The following is a 14,826-nucleotide window of genomic DNA, read 5'->3' on the forward strand; positions in this document are numbered from 1 at the left end:
TCCTGCTAGGGCCATGCCTGCTCACTCTGAGCCTGTGACCGCACCCATAATTAAGCTGTGCCTTGGTTGGAGACCCTGTAATGAAAAGGGCTCCCGCAGTGTGACAGAGTGTGTTTTATTACAGCTCATAAACTAAAAGATATCTGAATAGGAAGGCAGTAGGTTTTGTGAGGAACTGCAGAAAGAATATTTTCCTCTTCAAACTTATACTTCATGCTTTTTCTTCCATTATCCACACCACTAAAAGCATTGCACAGGAAGAGAACTTCCTTAATGACTGAAAAACACAAAGGAGTAGTCTTGCTGCAGGGCTGTGAGTGCCAGTTCCACTTTGTGTTTCAGAGTAGCTGGCCTACTTTATTCCTGAGCGTGGCCCTAAGCTTTCCCAGTGTTTCCTCTCCCCAGAGCTCGCTCTCTCTTCAGGCCTCTGCTGAGACTTGATTTTGGCAGGGGGCATCTGGACCAGACAGCTCAAGCACTGATTTTAGCTGTATCTGTGTTCTGTTTCCTGTGGATGGAGTCTTCCATTCTGGGTTCAGTTTCTGGAAGTAGCTATTGAGCTCAAGGCAAATCATATATAGTATTTAAAAATAAGTGCATTAAATAAGATTACCTGGCAGTTATTTCTGTTCTCTTTGAGCGCTTCCTTGTGGTTGTCTGACCCAGCATGTTGAGGGGAGAGGAGACACTTTTAATGCACCCTCGCCCTCACCCCCAGCCATGTGGCCGAGCCAGGTGGCTCTCCGTCCCTTGAAATGGCCTAATAAGGCACCTCCAACGTTTCCATGAAGGATAGAATTCCAACCCCCAAAATGGCTTCCATGGCTGTTCTACCCTGCCTAAATCATTAACCAGAGTTCCCTGAGTAGAGAAATGGGTGGTGCCCCCACCCCAACCTCTGGAAAAATACCCCAAAGTTGTGTGATTTAATGACCACTGAGTCAGCTGCTTTTTGTTTTGCCAAGAACAGCGCTGGATTCTTTTCCTTTTCAGGTAACCTTTCCCCACATGTAGATTCTGTACTACATGGTAGAAAATTGCGGCAGCAAAGCAAGATTATTCAAACAAAATACAAGAAGTATTAAAGAGGGAGGCAGCCTACAGGCATACCAAGGACAAAGATTAATCATTTTCTGCTTCAAAAATAGCTTTGATTTGCAACCATGGAAAGCTCCCCAGCTTCTCCTCAAAGATAGCTGCAGAAAAAGGACTCCTTGAGCTTGCCACAAAAGCCTCCAAGTCACTGTGACAATTTTTGGGCAGTCACAGAGCTCATCCCCCACCCCCAGGACTCAGGGCTTTCATAGCAAGATGTTTCCTGACCCTTTAAAAACTACTCAAACCCAGGCAATCTGGGCAAGCACTTTTATTCAAAGCCCATGAGGCAAAAAAACTGGAAAGAAAAAGAAGGCAGGAAAAGTAGCGTGACAAGCCTTGGAACTGGTAAGTAGGAAATGTGAATTATTGTTTTGGCTAAGCTCTGGATGAGTCTTGTGCCAGAAATCACTCAATGTTTTTGTGATTATAAATTTTCCATAAATGCTAGCTGGTTTGTTTCATAAATTATTGCAGGAGGTAAGTAAGCATTGCCATCTATCGTAAGTTCACTGTGTCAGTTAGGTGAAATTCTATTATACTTTGTTCTATGAGCTCATAATGGGATAAGGAGTAAAGGCTTTGATTCAGAATATAGGGGCGGGGTGGGGTTCAGTGGTCAGGGGCTTGCCTAGATGAGTGAGGACCTGCGTCTGAGTCCCACATTGCCAAACCAAACCAAACCAAACCAAACCAAACCAAACCAAACCAAACCAAACCACAGTACATATGCTGTTGGTATAAACACTTCCAGAAAACCTTTAGATATATATCAGAAGCCTAGTGCTAAGTCTAAGCTCCTTGGGCCTTTGCGGTCTGGTTCCATCTGTTTTTCTAGGCTCCTTTTCTGTTCCATATTGGCTTCCTTCTCCTGTGTTCTTTTTTTTTTTATTTTATGTATTTATTTGTGTGTGTGTGTGTGTGTGTGTGTGTGTGTGGCCAGCTCAGCCCACCAGGTGGCGGGGCTGGCTGGCATGTGGTGCTGGGGGATTGAACCGTGGTCCTTGGGCTTTGCTAAACTTGTTCTAAGTAGGTGCTTTAGACCACTGAGCCATCTCACCAGCCCTCTCCTGTGTTCTTCACACAAATCACACTGCCCTTCCTGAGCACCCCAAGAACCAAGGATCTCAAATCTGATCCAGATCACAGAACCATAGAACAGGAACACGTGACTGAACTGGGTATACTGGCCCGTGTCTGTGGTCCCAACTACAGCAGGGGCTGAGGCAAGTGGATGACTTGAACCTAGGAGTGTGAGATCACCCTGAGCAGCATAGCAAGATCCTTCCCACAACAGTAACAAAACAAAACTAAAACAAAACCTGAGTCACATAAATAGGAAGATACAGCTTCAGGAAAATAGCAAAAAATTTGCTCTCATAGAACGAAGAACCAAAGTTGGGAGAGACACACAAAACTGTGTGTGTGTGTGTGATCTTTCTTAGAAAAGGTTCTTATTTCAAAGTTAAGGGAAAGGAAACACCCCTATTCCTTTACTTCCTTTGGCAGGAGCACACTACTTGGTCTACAGTGCAACCCCTTTCTCCAGTAACCCCAGTTCAAAGGTCACCTTCCTTGACTCCACCCAGCAGCGCCAGTCCTGCCTGCATGGGCTTTTTGCATTTCTCTGTCTGAGAGATTGTCATATTCTGGGTGTCTCTTCTGCTATGGCCTCTTTGACAGCGGACATATGTCTTTCTCCTCCTAGTCCCCAGCAGAATAACTTGGTAAATGTGGTATCTGCCAATAAAGTTTTGTTTTATTTTTTTTCTACTCGGGGAATTAAATCCAGGACCTTTGCATTGAGCTCCATCTCCAGCCCTTTTCTGTTTTCTGTTTTGAGACAGGGCATGGCTGAGTCACTGAGTTGCCCATACTAGACTCAGCTGAGAAGACCTTAGCAGGTAAACGCTGTTGAATCGGAATAAATGAATAAGTTACTCTGACAGTCCCTCTCCATAATGCTGCCCATAAAAGCATAATTTCTCAGAAAGCAACCTGATTATATGTCTTATTCTACATGACCCAGTGAGGTATCAATAGCTGTAAGCTGGAAAGAAATAATAGGAATCAGAATGACAGTTGATGAGGCCCAGAGCATTCCAGGAGAGGTTGTCCTGAACAGTCCAAAAGCTGGTTTGCTATATGCCAGGCCCTTTGCTAGGTACCATCTGTCGCTTGGTTTCATGAGATAAACTACAGCTGGTATTTTCTTTCTTTTAATTTTAGCTTTAGAACTCCTTCTTTAAAAAAATTATCTTTATTAGTACATGCTGGTAGTACATAACGATTGTTTTTAGTAAGGGGAGTTGGTACAGGTACATGACACTCTTAATTCTTTTTATATTCCCTTAGAAGCCCTTTAAAAAAAAATTCTTTATTGGGCCAGCGAGTTAGCTCAGCACACTTAAGTGCCTGCTTAGGCAAGCGCAGGGACTGGGGTTTGATTCTGGTACTGAACTGCACACTGGCCTTGTCCCTGGGTGGACTGAGCGTGTTCACTGAGACCAGGCATGGTGGCACCTGCCTATACTCCCAGCACTGCAGAGGCTGAAAACAGAAGGGTCACTAGAAGTCTGAGCTGCGTAGTGAGACCTTGTACCAAATACATTAAAAAGTATTAATACACACACACATGGCAACAACACACACAGACCCTTCAGTTTTGCATGTCTCAGTTCCATGCTCTGTGGGCTGGCATACAGCTGTACCTTTCTGTGTGTGCCAGTCAGGTATTCTTATTAAGGGACTGTGCCCTGGGTGGCACTCTTGATCTCTGTGTTCTTTGTGGCTAAGGCAAAGGCAAGTTGGGGAACCCTCAGTAGGGACTGCAAAAGCTCTCCCAACAGAAATGAGCTTCTCCTTCTCTCCCTCATGCTTGGGAACCAGCAGCAGGGCTGTGGGGTGGTGATTCATGGGCAAATATGCTGTGTGTAGCAGAGCAGGGAGTGCAGGGGGCTCCCAAAACTCCTTTTCCATATCTCCAAGCAAGAACATCCCACAGCACAAAGGAATTTGCCTTTAATCATTTCTCATACATGGAGGTTTTCTAGCTTGAGTCTTGATTGGAACTGACTTGAGAACGAGGCCTGCTGGGCACCGTGATGCAAGCTTGTGACCTCAGCTACATAGGAGGCTAGCACAGGAAGTTTGCAAGTTTGAGGCCAGCCTGGATAGCTTAGGGAGACTTGTCTCAAGATAAGAAGACTAAAAACGACTGGAGATGTAGCTCAGAGGTTTCAATCCCTAGCATCAAAGAAAAGAATCAGCCGAAGTAGGCTGGGGATAGATCTGGGCGACAGTACATGCTTGGCATGTTCAAGGCCCCTTGTTCACTCGTACACATGCACACCAAAGAAACTGAAGTGAAAACTAATTTCCCCTCTAGATCTTTTATTAAAAACAGGGCACCCGTACTGTTGTCTTGTAGGGAACCAACTAGATAAGCTATCCCTTTAAACTGCCGGTTATTAATTAACTCCTGTCCAAGATAGAACCCCAATCAGTAGGAATTCTATGAAAACCTACCAGACCCCTAACATTCTGATGTTCTTAAATACACTGCTCAGCTGTGCTTGTCGAAGGCAGTTCTGCTTGCCACATTTCAGAAGAGTTCAGAGTATGTCTGATTGTGCTAGGAAGGGCTGTGGGGCTGGGCTGGGGAGCTTTATGGGTGACCACAGCAGAACTGACTTTGATCTTGCACCACCCCTCCATCCAGGTGGCAGAGAGCAAAGGCTGGGGCGAGTTTCCTCTGAAATGTTCAGGGTCAAAGAGAACACATAAAACCATCAACTGCCTTTATTCCAAGTTTCCTCTCCCACCATTTATGAGTGGGCAGGAGCAAAATTTCTTAGTTAATCAAGTTAGCATACTTATTAGATGTGAAATTATACTTCTTGAAGGATAGAGTGTAATGCAATTAAGTCAGTGCTCTAATAGCACTAAGCAGAATTTAGCATTAATGTCTTTTGCTCCCCCACAGCACGCTCTAAACTCTACCTCCCGTCTTCCCAGACTCTGGGATCCGGCCAAGGCCTTCTCTCATGCGACAGACGCTTTTAGGAGCCAACTAGGCCAGCCTGGCCAGCTCTCGGGAGTCACATGGCAGAGTGGGCAGGTCCTTTCACACCCAAGGCAGGCTGGGTGGCCAGACTTCCCAACCTTGTCACCTGCAGTTCCTCGGACACACAGCTCGTCGTTACCCTCAGACATCTCAGTGCCCTCCTGCTGCACGCTCTGACCTCCATACTGCACAAGCTGCTTCTACTCAGGGCTGTGTTCCGAGTAGCGGTGATCGAAAAATATGGTGAAAGTGTCCATGTGAGCGGCTAGTGTACAGATGACATACAGATAGCCTATTGTTATGTGCTGCCTTTGCTTATTGAAAACTGATTAGCATTCTCTGTTAGGAAACAGTATGTTGAAGAATTTTAAAATATGCTATAGTAATATGAAATATAGACACTTCAATAATTTTTTTTTTTCAGATTGAACTCAGGCCCTTGCGCTTGCCAGGCAAGTGCTTATTCTACTGAGCTATTTCCCCAGCCCTGACACTTCAGTAATTAAAACAAAGTATATGAAATATGATCAAATATTCAGTGAATGTTTACATTAAAAAGTTGTAATAAAACACCCCCCTCAAGATACTCCCCCTGCTTTGAATATGCTCATCCCATTGTTCGTGCCATTTTCTGAAGCAGCTCTAGAAGTCTTGTGTTTTCATGAGGTGTGATAAAAAATATGGTAAATACTGTTGCCAGGGGTTATCCATGGGAAAGGAGGGGGGTTGTAAAAAAGCTTTACAGGATGTTCTCATGCACCATATCCACTGGATCTGCTATCAGGACTCTCCTGGTTCTTCCTCAAAGTCAAAATAACCATGAAAGAGTAAACATTTTGAGTGGATTTAGAATATCTAGGCAACCACAACAGCGCAACTAAAAGGACATGGAAGAGGACTTCCAAGAACTGCTTCAGAAAGTGGTAGGAATGGTGGGGTGTGTTTGGAGCAAGGGGGAGGATTTTGAGGGGGTAAATAGCAATGCACCTTTTACTTAAATTACTTACTTATTTATTTTTCTGGTACTTGGAATCAAACTCAGGACTTTGGACTTACCAGGTAGGTGTTTGTGCCTCTGAGCTATATCCTTGGCCCTTTTACTTTTGATGATACTTTTAAGAATCCTTTTTTTCCCCACTCCCCTCCCCTCAGCCCCTCCTCTTCTCTCCCCTTACAAAAGCTTTGTTTCCATGTTTATATTACTGTTTTATTTTATTTTTTTGCGGAACTGGGGATTGATATAATACTGTTGGAAACAAATTTAAACATATACTGTATTCTTCACACACACCTCACACTTGATAACAAAAGACACTGGGCCGCCCTTAACAAAGTAGGACAGAAAGCGGCAGACTTGGAGGCCTGGGTCTGCGATTCACAGAGGCCTCTGCTATACTATTACTCTTTGCGTGTTGAGGTTCACAGGGGAGACCCAGGGATCGGGGCTGGGGAACTTTTTGGAGGCGCAGAGGGGAGCTGCTTACCAAATGGTCCTGTTATACCAGACTAAGTATTAGCTGCTCTGAGATCCCAGCTCCTTCCCAAATGCTGCCTGCATTCTCGTTTTAGCGCCGTCCTGAGTTTTCTGTCCTGTGCAGCTCTGGCGCACGTAGCCGCGGCGGGCAGTTTACCCCACCGCGGAGCAGAGTTGAGTCTTCCCCACGCGCTCCAAAGCTGCTGCTGCTTTCCTCTCACTTGCTTCATCCCGATTCTTCCTTCCGAGACTGACTAACCTACTCGAGGCTTGTGCCTGCGGTGTATCCCCACGGTGCCCCTTCCAGTTGCTGCTCCTAGGGACTAGCAGACTCCTGCCAGGGGCTACATTTCATCAAGAGCACTGGTTCATTTTTTTTTTTTTCTCATTTAAGAAATATTATTAATTATCCACTGTGCCATGTTTTGGCAGCATGTAAAATGGCACATAAAACAGACTCAGCAGACCAGGAGAGGGGTGCCTAACTGGACAGACCAGATTTGGAAACATGGACACGTGGGAACAATGCTGTGTTCCCTTTCTGTGGCTGCTGTCACAAATCACCCCCAACTGGAGGGCTGAGAGAGAAAGAAATCTACTGTCTCGCAGTTCTGGAGGCTGCAAGGCAGAAGCCAGGGCACTGGCAGGGGGTGTGCTCCCTCTGAGGCTGTGGGTGGGGCCCTTTCTTGCTTCTTCCTAGCTTCTGGCAGTGGCCACATATCCCGAATTCTTCTCTCGGGGCTAACTCCAGCATACTCTTCCAAGTACAGCTCCAGTCTGGAAGCTTTCCCCACCACCTCGGGCAGGATTGGGTGGCTCTTTGTGCCCTCCTGATGCCCATTCTGCCTGAGTTACAGCCTCGTAATCACAGGTGGTCTCCAAATCCTGGGTTATAATAGTTGCTTTCCTTGTTTGTCTTTTCCTCTCCCCTGTGAGCAACTTCAGCAGGTTCCAGATCAAGTTGCTGACAGCAGTGCACCTAAAACACTGCCCTTTTAATGTCTGTGGGGTTTTCCATGCTTCTTCTATTCCACCCCAGGCTTGGCACTTTGAGTGTACTTTCTCTTGGTAGAATCCCTAGATTTCCGCACACATTGGATGTAGACTCTAAGCCATACCTCTCAAAGAAGTCCCTTATGTAGTTATGGCTGATGGAGGCAGAGCCGCCGGGTCTAGAGGTGATGGGATGGAGCCATTTGCAGCAGTAAGAGCATTGCAGTGTTTGAGATGGTGAGGCAGGAGACTCAGGATGCTGCTGTGGCTTGCTTCCCATCATAAATGTGTGAAATAATTTATTTGCAGCTGCCCGAAATATCTGGTACAGATCAGTATTTGTACTGCCTAGAATTTATAATTAGCACATAAGAATACTAATTATCATGTTATTTTTATATTAAATGATACTCCAAAATATGATTTTGTTATTTAAGGTCTTGATTGATAAATAGTAGATGAAAGAGAAACAGTATACCAGGGAAAAGCCGTCTTTCATAAAATGTTGCAATGCTGTTATGAGCTAATTTCAAATGTGAACCCTGAGGTATCTTTGGTCACAATAGTATTTATTTATTTAGCATATTTGGTATAGGGTCTCACTACACAGCTCGAACTCCTAGTGGTTCTCCTACTTTCAGCCTCTCCAGTGTTGGGATTATAGGCGTGTGCTGCCATGTCCAGAACTGGTTGCTGGCTCAGTGTGCCCAGGCACACCCAGGGGCAGGGCTGGCATAGGATGCAATACCGGAGATTGAGCCACAATAGTTTTTAAAGTCCTTAAAATGTCAAAAGGATAGAAACTAAAAGAACATATTTTTTTAAAAAAACTGATTGTAAGGTGGCTGACTTTTAATCTAGGCTCTATGCCCAATAGTTTGTTAATTCATTCCTTTGACCCAGAATTGGGAATACAAAGATATGAAACAGACTCCCTATGGAAGAAACAGACTAGCAATTCAACAGTAACAAGTCAAGGAGAGGGCCAGGAATATAGTTCAGTGGCACAGCGCCTGACTGACAAGTGTGAGGCCCGGAGTTTGATTCCTGGTATGTAAAAGGGGATCAAGGAGATTATTTAGGTAAATGATTTTTTTCAGTTCTGGACCAGAACGCGAAGCCTCACACATGTTAAGCCTTTGTGCCTACCAGGCAAGAGTGTTTACCAATGAGCCACATCCTCATCTAATTTCAGCAAATAATTTAGAATTCACACACACACACACACACACACACGATTTATATTTGGAGGCAGTAATTCTAAGAACAAGAACCAGCTGCCTTCCTGCCAAAGCTAATGTATGAGTGCTGAGTTCTTAGGCATAATTCAAATAATGAGTCAAATCAATCTGCAGAGCAGAAAACTGAAAACGTTGCATAGGCTGCTAATCTTGTCCCTCAAGCAGAAAACTACCGTACAATTTTTGATTGTATTGAATTTTGTGACTTAATGCAATGTTTTCTGGGGTCATCTATGAATTTTGTGTTTAGAGAGTTGTTCTATTGCTTGAATATTTTCCTTTTATTATTCTGAAATGATCATTTTTCTTCATTTTAAATTGCTTTGCTTTGAGGTTTTTTCCCCCCCTTTCAGGTGGGTGCTTAACATTAGGTGCTATCATTTTGTGTGACAGTTGTTTCTTAGGAAGCCACCTAACGGTTACTCTTTGTGACTTTTAGAGGGATGCCTTTCTTTAACATGGTAGTGAGAGTGACTGTGGCTATTTCATTATGTCAATACTAGATATAATGAATGAATAATATGAGGTAAAGAAGAGATATATTAGAGAACAGGGAAAGATTCCCCAAGATAGGCTACTCTTTGGTGAATTGTTCATTTCAGAATGATGTCACTGTCACCCCTTACTGTGGGTAATTAATTCTCTTACTTATGAGAAGACATGACATCATAGGGCTTTTGTATGAAATGAAAAAACAAATGGCACAAAGCGATACTTTTGTGTTACATTTCAAAACAGACTTCAGAATGGGTGACATTTGCAGGAAGAAAAAGGATAGGATGTGTGAATGCGCTGATCATATGATCTATAACCTAAAAGAACAAGAAAACTGGACACAGATAAAATATTCACATTTATTAAGAAACTAACTGGGGAGATAGCTCAGCGGCACAACGCCTGCACAGCAAGCATAAGGTCCTAAGTTCAATTTCCAGTACCAAAAAAAAAAAAAGGAAAAAAGAAATTAGTAATAATTTCTCAATCAGCATTCATCCTTCAAATCATAAGGAGGTAACATAGTCTCATTAAAGAGGAGAAATGTAGGTTTTCTTTTCTTTCTTTTTTTTTTATTGAGACAGGGTAGTCCAGGCTGGCCTTGAACTCACTCTGTACCCCAAGGTGGCCTCAAATTTTTGGCAATCCTTCTGCCTCAGCCCCCTGAGAGCTGGGATTATGGGTGTGAGCCACCACACCCAGTCAGAAGGAGAATTTCCAAGCCCCTTATTTCTCACACTTTCTGTGCTGGCTTGTCCAGAAAGGTCCTGGAATAGTCACGTGAAGTCATCAGTCCTTGGATTCCTGATAGAGTTGCCACATCGCTACATGAAACAATGTCTCTCTGTTGCTAACAATACCCAGTCCGAGTCCAGGACTTAAGTGTTGGACACCTCATGTGGGAGCAGGGCAACCTCATCTCTGATAACACAGAGTGTCACCCAGCATACCAAGATGACTTCTTAATTAGTCCTTGAAGAAATCCTCTTTATATAGTGGCCATTGATTTGCTAAACATGACGCTGACTTTATACCATAGTTTCTTTGTCCCAAGAAGGCAAACACCTTGGGTCTGTTTTGTTTTGTGAGGGAAAGAAACAAAATGAGATTAAAACTCTTCAACTCATCCTATGAGCAAACTACTTCTTTGATAGGAATCAGGGGCTGAGTTTAAGTCCTAACTATAAGTAGCTGCAAAGTTTTGTTCGAGTCACTTCATTTGGCCGAGTTTTAGTTTCTTAATTTGGAATATGAATGTACATGTGGAGGGAGTGATCTGCCAGTGGTAAATTGTGGCAGCACACCAAAAATAGCAAATTAGGAAGCAGTCTTAGCCAAGTATGTTCAGATCCATGATGTAAGACATTTATATCTGGGCTCTGTTTTCATGTCTATGACTGATTCTTTCTGGTGCCTGGGACATCTCTGAAGCATCAACACCCACTGATTTATCTGTTCATTCAATTAGTATTTATTGAATGTCTTAATATGTGCCATACGTGTCCTAGGCTCGAGGACCCAGAATACAAAAAATACAAGGTTCTTGTTTTCAGAGAACCTGCATTCTAGTGAAAGAGATGGGCAATCGATGCATAAGCAAATGAATAAACAAGACAATTGAAGATTATGAGAAGTGGGAAGAAAATAGTAAAAAGGAGCAAAGGACAGAAAGTGGCTGAGGCAGTCACCTTTAAGTACATACCCCCTGAGGTGAGACTTAATAAGTGAGATGTCAACGATCTGGGTTTCTAAGCCTGCCAAGGTAATTATTAGTGATTTATAGGTGCCAAAACGATGCAGTTAGCCTGTCTCCATAGCACAGTGTTCTCTCTGCGATGTCAGTCTCACTTTGTGGATTTCCATAGCGGCTTCCTGGGGGGGTTGGTCTGCTTATTTACATCTGCTTCCCCTAATCTCTCACCAGTCCGGCCTGGACCAGACGTCCATTTGTCACAGCTGAGCTGTTGGCAAAGGAGTGGCCACGTGCTTCTCCAGGCCTGCCCAGGCTAGCCAGGGAGTTCCTGAGCACATCTGTCATCTCAGCATGGACCTGGTCCAGAGAGCACTTGGTAGCATTTTTGACCTGGGAGGGGTGGGAATCCCCAAGACTTGGATGGAAACCAGGGAAAGCTGGTTGTTGCTACCATACTTGAACTTGTAGTGCCGGGAGTTAGCATTCGATATACTTGATGGTTTTCTTTTTCTTTTTCTTTTTCTTTTTCCTTTTTGCTTTTGGCCTTCAGATCTTCTGTGACTATAATTTGGATCTGGAGTATGGTCCATGTGTTAAAGACTTTATCATTAGTCTGTGGCTCTATAGGGATGTGGTGGAACTTTGAGAGGTGAAACCTACAGGAAAAAAGTGAAGTTACTGGAAGTAGGTCCTTAAAGGGGATGTGAGAATGACTGTCCCTTTCCCTCTTTGCTTCCCGGCCACCGGCCACCGTAGGATGAGCAATCTTCTGCAGCACAAGCTCCTGCCATAATGTACTGTGCCATCACAGGCCCAAAGCAGGACAGCTAAGCAACCATGACCTGAAAGCTCTGAAACATCTCTCCCTCTTGTAAGCCGTGTACCTCAGATGTTTTGTCACCATGAAGGAAAGCACACACATCTATTAATGCAAATTTTTGGATGAGGGGCCAGACTGAACATTGTAAGTAATTATATTAAGAGACTCCTAAAATGTTCTAAAAATGGCAAGAGACGATAGGTTTCTTACCTTCCCTGGATCTGATCTGATCTCATGCAGAATTTCCGACTTCTGAAATGACAAATTCATATGCTTGAGCCAGGGCATGAATCAAAGTCTGCCAACCTGCCCACTGTTGCCCATCACATGCTCTTCAGCTTCCTAGAAGGTCCTCTTACTGTGAGAGGTTCACAGGGTGTGTCTGCTGTGAGACTGAGGCCACGAGAGCTGGACCTGGAGGTAGGTGGCCATGAGTGTGTGTGTGTGTAATTTCATAACTATCTGATAATCAGTGGTTAGTTCTCATGTGCATTGATTATCTGTAGATTTTTGAAAGTAGTAAAGATAGACAGGAGTGATTGTTTGATAAACTTCCATTCTTACTATGTTGCTGTGTAACAGAACCACACCTGAATGGGATTTGGAACATTGCTTGCCGCTTTGCTCCAGATAGCTGTCAGGCCTGGTATGAGCGTGCCCATCCAGAGTCCTCCTGTCTTCATGGAAAATGTCTGGCTGTCTTGGAGTCCCTGGGGGGGGGGACACGATTCTTGGAGTGGGCTCAGGGCCACACTTGTGTTTTTTTGTTGGTTTGTTTTTGAGACAGGATCTCACTGTGTAGCCCAGGCTGGCCTTGAACTCACGGTGATCCACTTGCCTCAGCTTCCTGAGTGCTGGGATTACAGTGTGCACCACCGCACCCAGCTCCTGGTACACATGTGAATGTTGATGCTATAGTCTTAAATAAGTGCTCCCTGGCTGGCAGGGTGGTCCTTTCCATCTGCCCCTCCTCTGCAGGAGCCATTCTATGCCTATGTCTGTGAGTAACTACCATGCAGTTTAAGAAATCAAATATCACTGTAGTAGGCTAAAAAATGCCCCTCTAAAAATATCAAGCCCTAATCTCTGAAATCTGTATATATTTAACTTGGAAAAAGAGCCGCTGCTGATGTGATTAAGTTAAGGCTCTTAAAATGGGACTTTGTCCTGAATTATGCAGTTTGGCCCCAAGTGCAATCACATTTCTTTGGAACAGAAAGTCAAAGGATGAGTACACACATGTGCGCGCACACACACACACACACACACACACACACAAAGACATGAAGATGACAAAGAGATGAGAGGACTCGAGCAGTGTGGCCATAAACAAATAAATGTTGGCAGCCACCATGGGAAGGCCTTCTCCCCCAGGGCCAGCAGAGGGCGCGCAGCTCTGCCCACACCTTCAGTCTTGTTGAGTGATACTGATTTTTGGGTTGCTGGCCTCAAGAACTGTAAGAGAATAAAGTTCTTTATTTTAAACCACCACATTTGTAGTAATTTGTTACAACCACCACAGAAACTAATATAATTGTTACCACAATGAAAACCATGTGTGGCCCTCTGCCACCTGCAGTCTCCTCCCTCCCTAGAGGTAGGTATGACCTTGAATTTATTAGCCCTGAATTGCATTATAATTTTATTTCTTATGTATATATTCTGAAATAATGTTATTTTATATATTTGAACCATATTGTATGATTGTTCTTACTACTGTTTGCTTAACATTTTGTAGACTGTATATGTTGATATTTGTAGCTCTAGTTTTCACTGTTGCATAACATTTCATCTTTTTCTCATAAATAGTATTTATTATTCATGTGAATAGCTTTATAAAAATGGTATTACTCAAGTTGCTTAGTACATACTCATTTATAACTAACTTTTAAATAACACTGTGGGCTCAGTGGATTAAAGCACCTGCAAACAGGCACAGGGGCTGGAGGTTCAATCCCTGGGCCTGCCGTGCCAGCACCACCCCTGGGGTGCACTGAGATGGCAATTGAGGCTGGGCATGGTGGTGCACGCCTGTAATCTCAGCTCTTGGGAGGCTGTAAACAGGAGGATCACTACAAGTCCAATCTAGTAGTGAGACCCTGAACACCCTGTAGACCTTTTCCTAAAAATACAAAATAAATAAATAAAATAGCGCACTGTTACGTATTTTAAGTAACTTGCATTGCATGGATAATGATGCTCCTTTAAAAAGATAGGCTATCTGAAAAATTAATAAACAGGAAGACCCTTTTTATGTATTGGAATTCTAGCACTCTCTGATTACTAAAAGTGCAAGTTTTGTTTTGCATCTGGTCTTCTGTTCTATATAATCATAATACATTCTGTTCATATCAGAAAAGTCATCCCGAAGATGATCAAAAGCACCCAGAGAATCCTGGGATCTGATACCCAATCAGCTGACAGGAAGTCCTACTATTTCTCAGTTACTTACAAGCACATGATAGAGGCCCACGATTTTTCAAAAAGGATAGACTGACTTTTTTTTCTTTTTTCCCCAAACATTTTAAATGAACATGGAACAAACAGATTTTTCTTTTTGGCTTTTTGAGAGTGGATCTTGCTATGTAGTTCAGGCTGGCCTTGAACTCACTGTGGAGCACAGGCTGGACCCAACCTTGTGGCAGTCCTCCTGCCTCAGCCTAGTATTTCATTTTGTGCATGCACCTGTATATGCCACACTTTTTAAATATATTCTTCTGTGGATGGAAACTCAGTCTTTCAAAGAATGATATCATGGACATTTCTGTCCATGTCTTTGTGCTCCTGTGCAGAAGTACTTCTAGAATATTTACAAGAAAAGACTGGGGGCCTGGCCCTAGCTCAGGCCTTTAAGTGGCTGCTTCCACAAAGCTATCAGACTCAGGTTGCTGGAGTTCGAACCTCACACCTCTCCAGCTGGCCAAAAGTGCCCTGAAGGCATTCGAGGAA

Source organism: Octodon degus, unplaced genomic scaffold, assembly GCF_000260255.1.
Source record: "Octodon degus isolate 3935 unplaced genomic scaffold, OctDeg1.0 scaffold00203, whole genome shotgun sequence".
NCBI classification, from domain to species: domain Eukaryota; kingdom Metazoa; phylum Chordata; class Mammalia; order Rodentia; family Octodontidae; genus Octodon; species Octodon degus.